The sequence below is a fragment of the Myotis daubentonii genome, chromosome 1 (assembly GCF_963259705.1).
Source record: "Myotis daubentonii chromosome 1, mMyoDau2.1, whole genome shotgun sequence".
Classification (NCBI taxonomy): domain Eukaryota; kingdom Metazoa; phylum Chordata; class Mammalia; order Chiroptera; family Vespertilionidae; genus Myotis; species Myotis daubentonii.
In genome coordinates this window covers 100,742,912-100,760,238 of record NC_081840.1, presented here as the reverse complement: position 1 = coordinate 100,760,238, position 17,327 = coordinate 100,742,912, and the positions used below count along the sequence as shown (strand labels likewise).

Below are 17,327 nucleotides of genomic sequence, written 5' to 3'. Positions count from 1 at the left end.
CGATGAAACACTTGTACCTTAATAAAAATATTAATTACAGATTTTACTTTAATTAAAAAATCTTTGTAAGAATTAAGAATCATTTGTTTTACTTTATGTTTACAAAATACATGGGTTCCATCCTGAATTAAAGAGATAGAGAATATGGTAAATAATTTGTAGAGTTCACTTTATGGTTTCCATAATTCTTGGACGTTTACAGGACTAGAACTACTTTATGTGCGGAAAAAAATTTTCTCTCTATTGATTATGCATGAGATAGAAAGATCTTACTTAATTTACCCAGTGATGATATTTCTTTTATTAGAAAAAGTTTGTTTTCTAGCAGTACTCATTTTGACTAGTTTCTGATAAGTTTCCAGGTAATGGATGTATGGGGAAAGATGTCACTGGAATATTAACCACTAACTCTTGTTGTACAAAACTTATTTATTAACCTGGACTATTAACAAAAACAAAGCTCACAAACCTTTACCTCCATTCATGCACTTTTGGGTCTTAAGTGTCTATGTATCCATGCTTATTTGCATTGCTTGGAAGAAATTTTATGTGTCTATGGTTTGGTTTCTAAAATTTTTCCTTACCTAACTTTATTTTTTTAAATTTTATTTTATTTTTTCCGATGCAAAAGCATAAGAGTCTTTATTCAAGCCCGGGCTTGGCTCCCCTACCCTCCTTACTGATGCAGCAGCAAGTGGCAGAGAGAGAGCTAGACCTGTGGGAAGAGGGGTTATAGGGGGTTGGAGTAAGGGGAGGAGAAAGGACTGTGGGCCCTGCCGATTGGCCAGGCGCAAGTCGGTGTCTTGTTACACAGGATGTGGTCATATCTATGTTGCGCACTTCCCTTGATTGTCATTGGTTAGTTTAAAGAAGTCCTGAGTGTGACTAGCAGAGGCTCGGGCTTCCGGGAAGAAGCCTTGCCGACCACATGGCTGCCCAAAAATGGAGGATCCAGGGTAAGATGGAGGGCGTAGCCCTTACCCTAGGGCAAGATGGAGGGCGTAGTCCTCGCCCTTTCATTCCCCCCTTTGTCTTGGAACTTCCGGCTCAATCATGAGACGGACTGCATTTCTATTTCACCGTTGCTAGAGGCCCGTACTGGGCACACAGAACTATCAACTGAACTATCCCTATACACTTAACAAATGGTCCGGTGGAAGGGAAAGAAACCGTTTTAGCTTTAACAACTTCAATTGAAATAGGATTTTTCTTCTTAAAATTCCTCCATGGCTATCAAAAAGCCAAATCAAGATTAATTTATATACTGTATTCAATTTGGCCTGATGTTTGCATAAACACAACAAGAATGGTAACCGACCACCTTTGCTGGAATCTCATGGTTGAATCTTAATGTGCCCCGTAGGGCCAGGAAGCCAAGCCATCCAGCTGCCTTCAGGCCTGCCTGCAGTATCTGCTGAGTTAGGTGAATCCCTCACCTGTAGCAACTTCACCTGAGCCCATGCTCTAGGCTTTAAGGCCCATCTCAGTAGCCCTCCTACTCGATGCGGTCCAGAGTGAGTGGGGGTTCCGCAGGGATGCAGAGGCATCCTTATTGCTCCCCTTCTACTCTGACCAACGGCCAGTGATGGTAGGGCATGGGCCTGACGCTCCAGCGCCAGCCATCTTCAGGGCTCCCAAGCAGGATTCCAGGCTTTCTTCATGGCATTCTTACTGGCTTTAAGTCTTTAGAGCTCAGACAGGGCTCTTTAAAACATGATACTCCAGTCAAAGTTTTCCGTTAATAAAACCACTATTAGGAACCAGTCTTATTGAATCTATGCAAAGAAATGTATTGCCATGACTTATTTAGCGTTGCCAATATTTCAGAGGAATTATATAAGGAGAAAAACATACTGATCTGCTCTAAGATTTTCTGACTTTCCTTGCCAATTCCTTTTCATGGATTCTTCAGAGTTATAACAAAACAGTAACTGTTGGCATTAAACCTTCTTTCTATGCATAACTATGCCTCAAACCTTCTATTCCAAACAAGCCTTTCCCAGCTCTCTACAGTTGAGGTTTGTACTACCCCTGACATGGGCATGGTCATGCAGGCCTGCAAGACAGTATACAGGCTGCCAACCATCAACTGTCTCTCAACAGAGACCAAAACCTGATGGGCACTCTTCCCTGCCCAGTTGGGTACCTGCCCTCTTGGCAGCTAGACACCCTTTACTTTTGGGGTTCACCCCACACAGTCCCCTTCCAGGACAGCCAACATACATTCAAACCTGCGAAAGAATCAAAGGTCAATATAACATATCAATACAATGAAACATAATATTGGCATCATGGCCGCTTCAGGCAGCCAAATCTTCTGCTACTCAACATTTGACACTAAAGTCTACTCTTGACCTTCCTATAAATTGTCCTTGTCTCTTTGGAGCCATGTCCATGAAGATGCAGGCATCATCTAGGTCTATTATACGGTATTGTGGGGCTCCCAGTAGCAGGAGTGATTGCGAGCAATGTTACCAGCATCAGGCAGGTCGAGCACCGTAGCTTGAGCTTGAGCGGGTGGCGTTGATCTCGATCGATTCTCCATTTGGTGACGAAGTCTTCCCAGATCATGGATGGGTCTGCTGACCGGACATGAGAGTGATGGACCCAGGTCACGACACCGTCTACCTTGAGAGCGGTGGGGGTCGTCAGCACCACAGTGTAGGGACCCTTCCAATGTGGCTCGAGGGTCTCCCGGTGGTGCCTTCTGACATAGACCCAATCTCCTGGTCTGTGCTGATGAGGAGTTGGGGTTGGGCTGGTCTCGTAGATGGTGCGGAGGAGCAGTCAAATGTCCTCGTGTGCCCTCTGGAGCCCTCTCAAGGAAAGAGATAGTTCTTGATTTTCATCTAGGGCCCATTGCCTTCCTTTAACCAGCAAGCCAAATGACACTGGCCTGTATTATTTAATTCAGTACAGGTAGGGGGGGGGGGCCCATAAAATATCTGCCCTGAGGAATTGTGAGCCCTACCCCTAAATGTCCCAATCAGACTAGAAAAGTTACAAATACCTTTTAAATCTACCCCAGAATTCCAAAATCCCAACCCAGCACAGAATATCACATAGCAAATCAAAGTTCCCAGCAAACAAACAGACAGCGATGTTTCCTAGTTAGGCGGGCCGATTCCACCTCTGACAGAGAGCAAGCGCCCTTGGGGAAAGATCCCAGCGGCTGCTCAGGGCGTTGGTTAGAGCACTCAGCCTCAAAGAAATCAAGCGTGTGGTTTTTTTTTTTTTTTTTCTTCTGCAGACTCCCACAGTTACATGAACAAATAGCCTCAAATTAGCAATACATTCATATTTTTAAGAGACACAAACAGAAATTTTACTAGCTAAACAATTTTAAACAACAAAGATATATTTAAACAATAAAGACGATAACATTTCCCATTAAAAACTTTGAATCACAACAAGTCCCTGAACAGAGGCAGTCAAAAAATCACAAAGGTATTGACCACACCCCAAGGTTCGGAATGAGGAACCTAGTTTTCAAAAAAAGCAATTTACAGAAGCAGAGACAGCATGCAATCTAAATTACAGTTTTGGGTAAACACATTATCTAGAGTCCTTGGGTAACCTAGGTTAAACTTAGGCATGTTATCTAAACCACAGTTTCTACCTGAAATAATCGTCACTTTAGAAAGTGGATTACTGCTATCAGTCCCTTTTAAAGACTTTGACATAACCTTTAATTGTCCTTAGTTTAAGGAAAGCAGGGTTTTCTAGATTTAAGAGATTAGCAGTAAAGCTCCGCCTTAAAACTCAACCCCTGAAATCCCAGCCTGCCTCAGTGAGCAGACACTGATTGACTAAATCAGAGGGAGGGGCCTTTGCTGTTTCAAGATGGCGGCCCCCAGGGGAGCGGCAAGCCATGTGGCTGACATGGCGGCTGCCAAGTCATGCAGCCTAAAATGGTGGCTGTCTACACTGTTTCTTTGCAAATCAGGATCCCTAAAAGATAGATGGCCAACATTATATTGCAGATAAACTGAAATCTCATTAGCTGTTTATACCTTTTATAATTATCTTAAAGAATATCAATTAAATTTAAACTGGTTCTTGCATCAAAAATCTTCAGTTGAGGTCACAAAATCAATCCTCCCTTCTCAATCAGACCAACAAGCAAAGGCATTTAGTTACCACAATTATACAATTTTCCCCAATTCAATCTGAACCTTAAACTTCTAGCTGTCAAGTCAGATATTCAGCATTTCTCAATCAGTAACATCTTTAAGAATAAACTTTAGTTTTTACTTTCAAGCGGCTCTGGAAAACCACATTTGAGCCTTGCAAAACAGGTTCTGGCCTACCTGGTCTTTTCAGATGTAAATTGACCATATTCTTTCTTTTAAGATTTTGCTACAGCTGGGAAGCGACTAGCCCCTTCCTTCATTAGAAATTGCCTTGGGAAGCCAGCCGTAACACCCTTTGTTAGCATTTAAAAACTGTTCTTTATTATGGAAATGCCAATCTTTCTGCTAGACTCTAGCTAGCATCTTTTTTTCCTTTGGGTAAATAATCAGTCTTGGGCTCCATCCTGCACATTTGCAAAGAGACTCCAGCTCAAAACTCTATCCAAAATCGGACTATGCGCGCATTAGTTTTAAGCCAGCTTTTCTCCTTACACGTGCACAGAAATCCCAGACGCATTTTTAAATTTTGTAAAACTTTTCAATTACAAGAAGGACTTTTAAATTATCTGCTACTACTACCAAAATCTACACTTGCTGCGGCTCCAGCCGGCCCACGCCCTAGGCTTCAAGGCTCACCGCAGTGGCCCTGGAGAACCACACCTGAGGCTGGTAAGCAGGTTTGGCCCAGCCCTTGACTTTAAAACGACCATAATGCTTAAAGGAGTAGTTTGAGTCTGTCCCATAACGTCCGTCCAGTAAGTCCACAGAAAACAGAAAAAACCCCACAAACACAGACAAATACAGTCTTCCAACTCTATGGAAGCAAAACCAAAACCACCTTCCGACTCTGCGGAAGCAAAACTACAGATTAGACGATGGCCATGCGCCAACTGGCGGGAGCAACCCACCTCGTCTCAGACTGAGGGGTTTCTGCGCCTCTCCAGATGGAGGATCGGGGCATCCCCCGACTCCTCCCGCCCATGGTCCCCCAGTGTGTCCACCTAGACCGTTTCGGGAACTACAGAATTTCAGAAGTGAGCTCACACAGGACAGAACACATAACACAGGACAGAACATATAACACACAGAACAGAGTACACAACACACAGACACCTACCGCAGTCAGACTCTCCGGATCGGGGGTCCCTCGAGGGTCTTGGGATCCTGGACGAGCCCCCAAATGTTGTGCCCAGATTTCAGGATCCCCAAGAAACCACACCAGGGAGCCAGCCATGTCCGATGCAAAAGCATAAGAGTCTTTATTCAAGCCCGGCCTTGGCTCCCCTACCCTCTTTACTGACTCAGCAGCAAGTGGCAGAGAGAGCCCTAACTTTATTTTGAGATTAGTTTATGCCAGTTTATTAGTCAGGTATAATGAAGTAATTTTAAAAGCACATGCCTGAAATTGAAACTTAAATGTATAGGGTGTCCCCCAAAAATGCATACATACTTTGAATGATTGTAAAGTCAGTGCTTATTAACATACAACTCATTTTCAAAATTAAGCTACTTATCAGCTGTTAAAATGTGTATACATCTTTTTAGGGACACCCTATATTTGGAAAAGTCTAATTTTAAGTGCACTTGAAAATGCTAAGGTTGTGGGTTTGATCCCTGGTCAGGGCACATACAATAATCAACCAGTGAGTGCATAAACAAGTGGAACAACAAATAGATGTTTTTCTCTCCCTCTCTCTCCGTTGTGTCTCTCTCCCTCTCCTTTTTTCTCCCTCCTTCCTTCTCTCCCTCTGTCCCTCCCTCCCCCTCTGCCTTCCTCTCTCTCTAAAATCTATCCTATCTAATAATAGACAAAGCTTGAAATTAACCGTACCTCTGATTCGCCTCCCATTGGCTAATCAGCGAGATATGCAAATTAACCGCCAACAAAGATGGCGGCTAATTTGCATACCGAAGGCAGATCCCGCTGTGCCGCCCAAGGCGAGATCCTGGCCTGCCATGTCTTGGGCAGGGCAGGCGGGGCGAGGGGCAGTGTGATCCGAGCTGCTGTCCGCCCCAGCGTGGGATCCGGGCCTGCAGTGTCTTGGCTGGGATGGGCGGGGTAGGCCAGGCCAGCGGCAGCAGATCTAAGTGGCCGCTCACCCCAGGGTGGGATCGGGCCTGTGGTGTTTTGGGCAGGGTGGGTGGGGTGGGCGGAGCGTGATCAGAGCTGCTGTCCACCCCAGCAAGGGATCCTGGCCTGCCGTGTCTTGGGCGGGGTCGGCGGGGCGGCCAGGGCGAGCGGCAGCGTGATCCGTGAGAAGGCACAGGTTGGGCTGAGGGACCCCCCCCCCCTTCCCTGCCAGTGCACAATTTTTTTGTGCACGGGCCTTCTAGTATATTAATAAAAGGGCAATATATTAATTAGGGTAGGTATCTTCCAGATGACCATCTGGACATCCTTCCGGAAAAGGCGCAGTGGCTGCATGAGGCTCAGGCAAGCCGTGGATGGCGGCTGCTGCTAGGAGGGCCGGCCCGAGGCTCAGGCAGCCATGGTGGCCGCCAGTGGCAGCAGCAGTGGGGTGATGGGGGTGGTGCCTTCCCCTGATTGGCCAGGTCGCCTCTGGCAGAGGGAGGCCAGACTGCAGCTTAGGCTGGGGGCCGAGGCAGAGGTGGTTAGGGGCGATCAGGCTGGCAGGGGGGCAAGGTAGGGGTGATCAGGCTGTCAAGGGGGCAGTTAGGGGCGATCAGGAAGGCAGAGGGATTAGGGGTGATCAGGCAGGCAGGCAGGTGAGCGGTTAAGAGCCAGAAGTCCTGGATTACGAGAGGGATGTCTGTCTGCCAGCAGTCGGACATCCCCCAAGGGCTCCCAGATTGGAGAGGGTGCAGGCTGGGCTGAGGCCCCCCCCCCCCCTGAATTTCATGCACTGGGCCTCTAGTCAATAAATAAAAAAGAAAAATGTGATATATTTTTTGCTTAAAGCTCTGTTGTAAGATTTATTCATCAGGTTGAGTTAGTAAATAATTGTATGGCACTTAGGTATGATCTGATTATAATGGAACTAGTATGTTCTTTTTCTAGGTTTTAATTTTTGTGTGTGATATTTTGAATGGAAATAGGGAAAAGGTAACATTTTCTAGAAAATCTTCAGATGTTTGAGATCACTTACATAAGCCTGGATGGTGTGTTCGCAGTGGTTGAGTGTCAACCTATGAACCAAGAGGTCATGGTTCGATTCCTGGTCAGGGCACATGCCTGGGTTGTGGGCTCAAACCCCAGTAGGGGGTGTGCAGGAGGCAGCCAATCAATGGTTCTCTCTCGTCATTGATATTTCTAGTTCCTTCTTCCTCTCCCTTCCTCTCTGAAATCAATAAAAATATATTTAAAAAAAAACACACGGAAAGTAGCACTGTCAGTTTACCGTCATTTATCTTAGTATGCTTGCTTTTCTGTAGTCTTTATGTGATACTAGAGGCCCAGTGCATGAAATTCGTGCATGGGTAGGGTCCCTAGTGGCTGCTGGCTGCCGGCCAGGGCCTTCTTTTGTTCCGCATCACCCCTTGGTGGTCAGCGCACATTATAGTGAGTGATTGAACTCCCGGTTGGTCGAACTCCCAAGGGGACACTTGCATATTAAGCTGTTATATATATAGATTTTGACATAGACTATATAGTGTTTCTTAGAATTGTTTTTATAAATGGCTCCTTTTTGAGCTAGTGGGATTTGAGAAAGATGTACTTTTCCTCTTCCATTTCATCATCACCACTGTTTCACACTTCACATTTCGTTTTTTATTTAGGTACACTGGCCAAACTGTATTCTTTTTATTATGGTCATTTAAAAATCATGGCATGCAATTTCATGGCTCTTTACCTCTCCTGTTTGGAAATTCTATTAGATTTCTCTAGCCAGTCTCTTATTCTTCATGGCAACTGTAGAAACTTTTTATATTATCTTTAGTTCTTTTATTCACCTGCTTTTCCCTGCTGTCTTATCAGGTAACCTTTCTATTTCACAGCAAAAATAAAAGCCATGGGATAGAAACTGCTTCAGCTTCGGGGAGGATGTTAATAGCACTTAATAGCACTTAACAGCTGTTAATTGCACTGGCTTTCGGTTTGAATCAGAGTTTATAAAGGTTCCCTTTATGGTTCCTATAATTCCATCACATGTACACTCTGTGTGATGATTGGGGCACATTAGTTAACTTCTCTGTGTTTCAGTTTTCTCATCTTAAATTGCAGATCATGGGGTTGTTGAGGATTAAGTGGGTTACTATATCTAATAGGCTTAGAACTATGCCTGGCACATACGTATGTGTGTTAGGTACCTATTGCTGGAACCTCAGGTCTCAAACTTAATTAGTTCTAAAAGGCTGTTCGAAAACCAAAGCATTTTTCCCATTAGAAATAATGTAAATAAATTCATTCCAGACTCCCGAATGATTCTCTGTTTTAACCTTTTTTATGAACAGTATATGTTTAATGTACTGTTTAATCTAGAAATAAACACTTTAAAAACAAAAAGGACATGAGTTGTAAATGAAAATTTAATGAAAAGGAAATTAAATGTACAGTAAAAAATGAAAATTTAAAAATAATAAGCAGCAACAAAAACCCATGAAAAATATTCACAGCACAATATCTGGAGATGTGAACAGTGGTAGACTGACTCATACTCGGGCATTCTCTCTGAATTCTCTCCTTTTTTGCCTGAGAGATGCATGACTGATCATACAGGTATCAGCATGAAAGAGTTGTTGAGTCCAGAAATGAATTATTCGAGATGGGAGATGTTCGAGAAACGAGGTTTGACTGTACTTCCAAATTAGTGGCTTAGCACAATAAGCATTGGTGGGGGGTACTTTTAAAGATGGCTTACTCACATGGTGCTAGTTCGGCCTCTTCACATATGTTTGAATGCTGTGACTAGCTTTCCCCCGGAAGGAGCAATGCAAGGTAGAACAAGGTGGAAGCTGCATTATCCTTTTTGCCTGAATCCTGGAAGTCTCACACTGTCATATCTTACTAGTATGCAATTCAGCCCTATTCTCTGTGGGAAGAGACTACACTGGGTGTACACATCAGGATCTGAGGACATTGGGACCACCTTGGGGGCTGGCTATCACAGTAAGTATTCAGTAAATTAATGGCCGTCATTATTATTGTTTCTTATTTATCCTCACCCGAGGATTTAAAATGTATATATATCTATATATCTATATCTATATCTATATCTATATCTATATCTATCTATATCTATATCTATCTATATCTATATCTATATCTATATCTATATCTATATCTATATCTATATTTATATCTATCTATTTATCTATATATATAATTATTTTATTTTGTTTATTTTTCCCCCCACATTTTAAAAAAAAAATATTTTATTGATTTTTACAGAGAGGAAGGGAGAGGGATAGAGAGTTAGAAACATCAATGAGAGAGAAACATCGATCAGCTGCCTCCTGCACACCTCCCACTGGGGATGTGCCTGCAACCGGAATCGAACCTGGGACCTTTCAGTCTGCAGGACGATGCTTTATTCACTGAGACAAACCAGTTAGGGCTTCCCCACATTTTTTTTTTCTTCATTGATTAAGGGATATGTGTCCTTATCCCTCCATTGTCCCCCCAACACACCCCCCTCTCACCCCCGCTCATGCCCTCACCCCCGCTGGTGTCTGTGTCCATTGGTTATGCTTATATGCATGCATACAAGTTGCTTGGTTGATCTCTCCCCCTTCTCCCCACCCTCCCCTGCCTTCCCTCTGAGTTTTGATGGTCTGATCAATGCTTCTCTGTCTCTGGATCTGTTTTTGTTCATCAGTTTATGTTGTTCATTATATTCCACAAATTAGTGAGATCATGTGATATTTACCTTTCTCTGACTGACTGAATTCGCTTAGCATAATGCGCTCCAGGTCCATCCATGCTGTTGCAAATGGTAGGAGTTCCTTCCTTTTTACAGCAGTGTAGTATTCCATTGTATAAATGTACCTAAATGTTCCTCCTAGTTTTCTAATCCATTCATCTGCCGATGGCCACTTAGACTGTTTCCAAATCTTAGCTATGGTAAATTGTGCTGCTGTGAATATAGAGGTGCATATATCCTTTCTGATTGGTATTTCTAGTTTCTTGGGACTATATTTCTAGAAGTGGGATTATTGGGTCAAATGGGAGTTCCATTTTTAGTTTTTTTGAGGAAACTCCATACTGTTCTCCACAGTGACTGCACTAGTCTGTATTCCCACCAGCAGTATACGAGGGTTCCTTTTTCTCTGCATCCTTGCCAGCATTTGTCATTTGTTGGTTTGTTGATGATAGCTATTCTGACAGGTGTGAGATGTCTTTTTGATTTGCATCTCTCAGAAGATTAGTGACTTTGAGCATGTTTTCATATGTCTCTTGGCTTTCTGTATGCCCTCTTTCGAAAAGTATCTATTTAGGTCCATTGCCCATTTTTTTATTGGATTGTTTATCTTCCTTTTGTTAAGTCGTATGAGTTCCCTGTAAATGTTGGAGATTTAACCCTTATCGGAGATAACATTGGCAAATATGTTCTCCCATGCAGTGGGCTTTCTGGTTGTTTTGTTGGTGGTTTCTTTTGCTGTGCAGAAATTTTTTATTTTGATGTGCGAGGAGGGCTTGCCCGATGGCCCCCAAGAGGCCTACGCGGACTTCCAGAGCTCCCCGGACGACAGGGGCTCCGACTCAGAGGAGGAGCCCTCGCTGCATCACCAGCACCCCACTTATTAGACTTCATTTATTAAGTCTAATAGAAATAACATCACCAGCACCCCACTTAATAAGTGGGCATCCCTTGTCATATAAGGCTTTTATTATGTTAGAACATATTTGCCAATGTAGTCCCATTTGTTTATTTTTTCTTTAGTTTCCATTATCCTAGGAGCTGTATCATTGAAGATATGGCTTCGGCATATGTCTGAGATTTTGCTGCCTGTGGATTCCTCTAAGATTTTTATGGCTTCCCGTCTTACATTAAGTCCTTTATCCATTTTGAGTTTTTTTTGTATATGATGCAAGTTGGTGGTCTAGTTTCATTTTTTTGTATGTATCTGTCCAACTTTTCCAACACAATTCATTGAAGAGTCTGTCTTGATTCCATTGTATGCTCTTGTCTCCTTTGTCAAATATTAATTGAGCATTGTGGTTTGGGTCGATTTCTGGGTTCTCTATCCTATTCCTTTGGTCTATATGTCTGTTCTTGTGCCAGTACCAGGCAGTTTTGAGAACCGTGGCTTTGTAATGTACCTTGATATCTGGTATTGAGATCCCACCTACTTTTTTTTCTTTCTCAGGATTGCTGCAGCTATTTGGGGTCTTTTTTCATTCCAGATAAATTTTTGGAGAGCTCGTTCTAGGTCTGTGAAATATGCCATTGGTATTTTAATGGGGATTGCATTGAATCTATAGATTGCTTTGGGTATTATGGACATTTTAATGATGTTGATTCTACCAGTCCATAAATATGGTATGTCTTACTCTACCTCTTTTTTCAGTGTCCTTTAGTTTTCTGAGTATAGGTCTTTTACCTCCCCAGTTTAGTTTACTCCTAGGTATCTTAATTTTTTTGGTGCAATTGTAAATGGGATTTTTTTTAAATCTCTCTTTCTGTAGGTTCACTGTCCTATATAATAAAGAGCTAATATGCTAATTAGTTCAGATGGCAGAATGACCTTGGGGAACGACCAGTGGGTGGGGGGTGGGGCCTTGCCGTGAGGCAGCTGGGGCCACGAGGGCCCAGCCCCTTGCACGAATTTCGTGCATCGGGCCTCTAGTTGGTGTATAAAAAGGCCATAGATTTCTGGGTGTTAATTTTTGTATCCTGCTACATTGCTGACTTCATTTATTAAGTGTAATAATGTTTTGATGGAGTCTTTAGGGTTTTGTATGTACAGTCTCATGTCATCTGCAAATAAGGACAGTTTTACTTCTTCTTTTCCAATTTTGATATCTTTTGTTTCTTCTTGTGTAATCACTATGGCTAGCACTTTCAGTATTATGTCAAACAGGAGTGGTAAAGTGGGCATCCCTGTTTTGTTCCCGTTCTCAGGTGAAATGGTTTTAGTTTTTGCTCATTAAGTATGATGTTGGCTGTAGGTTTGTCATATAAGGCTTTTATTATGTTGAGGTATGATTCCTCTATTCCCACTTTGCTGAGGGTTTTCATCAAGAAAGGGTGTTGGATTTTGTCAAATGCTTTTTCTGTATCAGTTGACATGACTGATTTTTTTTATGTGATGTATCACGTTTATTGATTTGCAGATATTGTACTATCCTTGCATCCCTGGGATAAATCTTACTTGGCCATGGTGTATGATCTTTCTGATGTAATGCTGCATCTGATTTGGTAGAATTTTGTTGAGGATTTTGGCATCTGTGTTCGTGAGAGATATTGGCCTGTAATTCTCTTTCTTTGTGTTGTCTTTATCTGATTTTGGTATTAGGGTAATGCTGGCTTCATAGAATGAGCTTGGAAGTGTTCCTTCCTCTTCAATTTTTTTGCAATAGTTTGAGGAGGATAGGTTTTAGTTCTTCTTTGAGTGTTTGGTAGAACTCCCCTGTGAAGCCGTTTGGCCCCGGGCTCTTGTTTGCTGGAAGCTTTTTGATGACCGCTTCAATTTCTGAGGATATTTTCTTTTTCTTTCCATTGATTTTTAAAGATTGGAAGAGAGAGGGAAAGACAGAGATAAATACTGATGTGAGAGAAACAAATGCCCTTGACCGTAATTGAACCTGGGATCTTTCAGTCCACGGCCGGTGCTCTATCCACTTAGCCAAACCTGCTAGGGCTATTATTTCTATTATTATTTTCACCATCAAATATGTAAGTACACCTATATCAGCAATCATCATTATCCCCAGTATAATGCAAGTGTTGTCTCTCCTATCAAAGGACAGTCTCTTGGATTTGCTTTTCCCTTTCTTCCACAAACCTTTTGCTAAAAGTTATATCGCATTGTGCTCATGTGGCTGTAGACTCATTATTTTCCAACTTTTTTCATCAGTATTTAAATTTGCTCCTGTGTTTCCCATCTTAGTAAAGATCTTCAATGATACCTTTCCCTCAGTATCATTTACCAGTACTACCCTTTCCCTTTACTGGCAACTTATGGAAAGAGTTGTATAAGCTTACTTCTCTGCTTTTGCTCATTTCCCACTCATTGCTTAAGCTATTTTAATATGTCTTATGACTCCACCAAGCCACCTAAATGTCTTGCAAAACTATGATATCACAATCAGGATACTTACCTTGTATAGTAGAGATACTGAGCATTTCCATCATCACAAGGTTTTCTTTTATAGCCACCCCCTCTTCCCTCCCACCCCCACCCTTCATTAACCCCTGGTCACCAATGATATACTCTCCATTTCTGCATAAGTTTTGTGTGAATATAACTTTTTATATCTCTGGCATAATTGCCCACAAGTATAATTGCTGATGTGAGTTGCATGTTTAATTTTTTAAGAGACAACCAAACTGTGTTCTAGAGTTGCTGTATCATTTTATGTTCCTACCAGCAATGTTTGTGATCCAGTTTCTCTGCATGCTCACCAGCATTTGGTGTTGTTACTTCTTTCTTGAGCCATTCTGATAGGTGTGTAATATCTCATGATTTTAATTTGCATTTCCCAAATACCTAATGATGTTGAACATCTTTATATGAGCTTATTTGCCATCAATAGATCCTATTCATTGAAATGTCTCTTTATGTCTTTTTGCCCATTTTCTAATTAGGCTGTTTTTGTACAGTTGAGTTTGGAGAGTTCTTTATATAGTCTAGATCAGCAGTGGGCAAACTACGGCCTGCTGGCTGGATTCGGCCCGTTTGAAATGAATAAAACTAAAAAAAAAAAAAAAAAAAAAAAGACTGTACCCTTTTATGTAATGATATTTACTTTGAATTTATATTAGTTCACACAAACACTCCATCCATGCTTTTGTTCCGGCCCTCCGGTCCACTTTAAGAACCCATTGTGGCCCTCGAGTCAAAAAGTTTGCCCACCCCTGTGTTACATACATGATTTGCAGATAATTTCTCCTAATGTGTAGCTTGTCTTTTCATCCTCTGAAGCAGATTCTTTTGCAGAGCAAAAGTTTTTAATTTTGAAGTCCAATTTACTTTCCCTTTTGTGGGTCATGCTTTTGTGCCAAGTATAAGAACTCATTGCATAGCTCTATTATCTTTCTCCAGGGAAACAGAACCAATTGTGTGTGTGTGTGTGTGTGTGTGTGTGTGTTTGTGTGTATGTATGTAGAGAGACATTTATTTTAAGAAATTGGCTTATGTGATTATGAAGGCTGGCATGTACAAAATCTGCAGAGTAGGATAATATGTTGAAGACCCAGGGAAGAGCTAGTATTGAAGTTCAAATCTGAGGGTCAACTGGAATAATTTTTAAAAAAATATATTTTATTGATTTTCTTACAGAGAGGAAGGGAGAGGGATAGAGAGCTAGAAACATCGATGAGAGAGAAACATTGATCAGCTGCCTCTTGCACACTCCCCACTGGGGATGTGCCTGCAACCAAGGTACATGCCCTTGACCAGAATCGAACCCAGGACCCTTCAGTCCGCAGGCCGATGCTCCATCCACTGAGCCAAACCGGCCAGGGCCAACTGGAATAATTTATTCTTGCATGAGGTGGGTGGCAGTTTTTTGTTCTATTCAGGTCTTCAACTGATTGGATGAGGCCTTCCATATTGGGGGGGGGGACGACAATCTGATTTACTTAAAGTCCACCTATTTAAGTGTTAATTACAAATATAAAAACACTCGTACAGAAACATCCAGAATAATGTTATACCAATATCTGCCCCAGCTGAATTGATCACAGTAGGCCTGGATGGATCCTAAAGATTTTCCCCATTTTTTTCCCCCTAAAAGTTTATAGTTTTATATTTTATATTTGAATCTGTGATCCATTTTTATATAAGGTGTGAGGTTAAATCATGGCTTACTTATCATTTTTTTTGGTTTATGGATATTTAATTATTATAGTACTGTTTGTTGAAAAGGCTGTCTTTCCTATAATAAATTGCTTGTACACATTTGTCAAAAATCAGATATCCATATTTGTGTGGGTGTATTTCTGTTTCATCCATATACAGAATGGGCAAACGTAGGTTTACAGTTATTCATATGGAAAATAATACAATAATTAATAAATAATAATACAAGAAAAAACTCTCTTTCGTAAATCTCACCCTGTAAGTCTGTCCTTTCTCTAATACCACACAGCCTTGATTGCTTTAGCAATATCACAAGTCTTGAAATTCTCCCACTTTATTATTCTTTTTCAAAATTGTTTTAGCTATTGTAGTAGGCTGAAAAATACCCACCAAAGATTTTAGGTCCTACTCCCTGGAATGTTTAAATGTTAGCTTTTTTAAAAGAAGGTCTTTGAAGATATGATTAAATTAAAGGTTTTGAGATTAGAACATTATCCTGGACCCTACATGCAATCACAGATCTCATTGGAGAGGCAGAGGAGGCACCACACACAGAGAAGGTGGAACAGAGAGGAATTCAAAGATGTTGGCCTTGAAGATAGGAGTGATGTGGCCATAAGCCAAGGGGTGCCAGTGCCACCAGAAGCTGGAATAGGCAAAGAAAGAAATCTCTCCTGGAACCTTTGGAGGGAGTGTAGCCCTGCCAAGGTGTTAATTTCAGCCCAGTGATACTAATTTGGACTCTGGGCCTCCAGACAGTCAGGGAGTAAGTTTCTTATTATTTTAAGCCAGTTTGTGGTAAGTTGTTACTGCATCCACAGGAAATAATACAGCTATTCCAGTGCTTTTGCTTTTCCTTATAACGTTTAGAATGATCTGGTCTATATCAACAAAACCTCTTGCTGGGATTTTGATAGGAGTTGCATTAACCTGTATGTCATTTTGAAGAAAATGGACATTTTTACTATGTAGAGGCTTCCAATCCTTGTATATTGTATATCTCTCATTTATTTAGATCTTTTTTGATTTCTGTAATTAGCACTTGTAAGTTTCAGGAAAAAAACCTGTCTGGTTTTCTTAGAGTTATACCTAAGAATTTTAATTTTGGAGGGCAATTTTAAATGATACTGTGTTTTTAATTTTGGTATTCACACATCCATTTGTAGTATGTAAAAATACAGTTAATTTATTTTTATTCTTTTTAAATTAAATCTTTATTGTTCAAAATATTACAGTTGTTCCTCTTTTTTCCCCCCCATAGCTCCCCTCCACCCGGTTCCCACCCTACCCTCTGCCTTTACCTCCCCCCCCCCACCACTGTCCTCATCCATAGGTGTACGATTTTTGTCCAGTCTCTTCCCCGACGTCCCTCACCCTTTTCCCCCTGGAGAACAGTCAGTCCACACCCTTTCTATGCCCCTTATTTTATTATATTCACCAGTTTATTCTGTTCATCAGATTATTTATTCACTTGATTTTTAGATTCACTTGTTGATAGATGTATATTTGTTGTTCATAATTTGTATCTTTACATTTTTCTTCTTCTTCCTCTTCTTAAAGGATACCTTTCAGCATTTCATATAATAGTGGTTTGGTGGTGATGAACTCCTTTAGCTTTTTCTTATCAGTGAAGCTCTTTATCTGACCTTCTATTCTAAATGATAGCTTTGCTGGGTAAAGTAATCTTGGTTGTAGGTTCTTGGTATTTATCACTTTGAATATTTCTTTCTTTTTTTTTTTAAATTAAATCTTTATTGTTCAGATTATTACATTTGTTCCTCTTTTTTCCCCCCCATAACTCCCCTCCTCCCAGTTCCCGCCCCACCCTCCGCCCTCACTCCCCACCCACTGTCCTCATCCATAGGTGCACGATTTTTGTCCAGTCTCTTCCCACATCTCCCACACCCCTTTCCCCCCCAAGAATAGTCAGTCCATTCCCTTTCTATGTCCCTGATTCTATTATAATCAACAGTTCATTCTGTTCATCAGATTATTTATTCACTTGATTCTTAGATTCACTTGTTGATAGATGCATATTTGTTGTTCATAATTTGTATCTTTACCTTTTTCTTCCTCTTCCTCTTCTTAAAGGATACCTTTCAGCATTTCATATAATACTGGTTTGGTGGTGATGAACTCCTTTAGCTTTTCCTTATCTGTGAAGCTCTTTATCTGACCTTCAATTCTGAATGATAGCTTTGCTGGATAAAGTAATCTTGGTTGTAGGTTCTTGCTGTTCATCACTTTGAATATTTCTTGCCACTCCCT

General features: G+C 41.4%; 1 protein-coding gene across 12 annotated transcripts in view; it reads left to right on the top strand.

Annotated features, from left to right (window-relative positions):
• The window catches only part of ARHGAP12 (Rho GTPase activating protein 12), a 198,214-nt gene that overhangs the window by 27,884 nt on the left and 153,003 nt on the right, over positions 1-17,327 (top strand). The gene's annotated exons all lie outside the window — the stretch shown is intronic.